This window comes from Dipodomys spectabilis, unplaced genomic scaffold, assembly GCF_019054845.1.
Source record: "Dipodomys spectabilis isolate Male_0828 unplaced genomic scaffold, ASM1905484v1 ptg000565l, whole genome shotgun sequence".
Classification (NCBI taxonomy): domain Eukaryota; kingdom Metazoa; phylum Chordata; class Mammalia; order Rodentia; family Heteromyidae; genus Dipodomys; species Dipodomys spectabilis.
Window position 1 is genome coordinate 714,855 of NW_024871242.1, and position 1,455 is coordinate 716,309.

Genomic DNA, 1,455 nt, shown 5'->3' on the forward strand with positions numbered 1-1,455 from the left:
CTTGTATAGAATAATTGAATTCCTCCTCCTACACATCTCTTGAACTACAAATATCTGGAATTATTTTGTTTTTGGCATGTCTATCTTGATTTTATTCTTAAATGTGTGCTTATGTAAGAATTACATGATTCTAAAATTTCACAACAATTCTTTTGAACTTATTTTTGTTAAATTGTCTAGTTTCATAAAATCAATACAAATTATACTTTATATATAAAAAATGTTCTTTGCTCAATTTAGCATCACATGCACTAACATTGGAACGATACAGAGAAGATTAGCATGCCCCCTGCGCAAGGATGACATGAAAATTCGTGGAGCATTCCATATTTTTACAACAACAGATGCTGAAAGGTATGTGGCCACAAGGGAACCGTACTGCATTCTTGGTGGGAGTGTAAACTTGTTCAACTACTTTGGAAAGCAGTATGTAGGTTCCTCAAAAGACTCCACATAAAACTCCTCTATGACACATTAATCCCACTTTTGGGAATCTACCCAAATGATCATAAACAAGACCATACTAAAACTACCAGCACAACTATGGTTATTGCAACATTATTTACGATAGCTAGTATATGGAACCAACCCAGATGCCCTCACAAGATGAATGGATCAAGAAAATGTGGTATATATACACAATGGAATTCTATGCCTCCATCATAAAGAATGACATCGCCCAATTTGTTAGGAAATGGAAACTCTTGGAAAAAATTTTATTGAGTGAAGTAACCCAAGTCCAAAGAATCATAGGTCCCATGATTTCCCTTATTTTCAATAACAAATGTATGTCTGGGATAAGCAGAAAAGTTGAAAAGCTATGTACATAGAACCAGATAAGATGATATTAAAGAAATTGAACCCCAAGATAGTGACACAAGTGGTTTTTTCTTTCTTGCTATTGTTTCTAACGTACTTATAATGAGCGATGGCATTTTTTTTGTTTCTTTGTATGTTTCTCCCCACGCTATAACCCCTGTTTTCTCTGTATTTGAAGTTGGTGCACATACATCTTGAATGTATCCTTCTCTAATTTGGGGAGGGGAAGGGAAAAATTGCTCAAATAAGGATACAGGTTGACCCATTGTAACAATGAGATGCACAAGACACTATGTTGAAAAATGAACTTTACAATTTAGGTGGAGGAAGGAAGGGGGAGGGGAGTGTACTTGTGGAGGTGGAAGGGAAGGGATGGTAGGGGAAATATAAAGGAGGAGGTAAGAATTCTTGTTAGGAAATGTACTAGTTTCCTTGTTCATGTAAATGTGACTCCTCTGCACAGTATTATTACAATAAAAAACATATAAAAATGTTCTGAGATGGAAGAATTTATTTCCTCTATTTTACCCATATAATATCGCTAACAAAGAAATTAATGCAGAACACTGATATGAAGGTAATTTGAATAAATGTATGTGAGTGTGAGTGCCGCAGCATTCAAGCAAACACGCATGT

At 35.1% G+C, this 1,455-nt stretch overlaps 1 non-coding gene across 1 annotated transcript; it reads left to right on the forward strand.

The window, feature by feature from the left end:
• Nucleotides 1-227: 227 nt before the first annotated feature.
• On the forward strand, nt 228-334 carry LOC122100132. Its single transcript, XR_006146105.1, has one exon. It is a non-coding gene; the product is annotated as a U6 spliceosomal RNA (small nuclear RNA).
• The last annotated feature ends 1,121 nt before the right edge of the window (nt 335-1,455 follow it).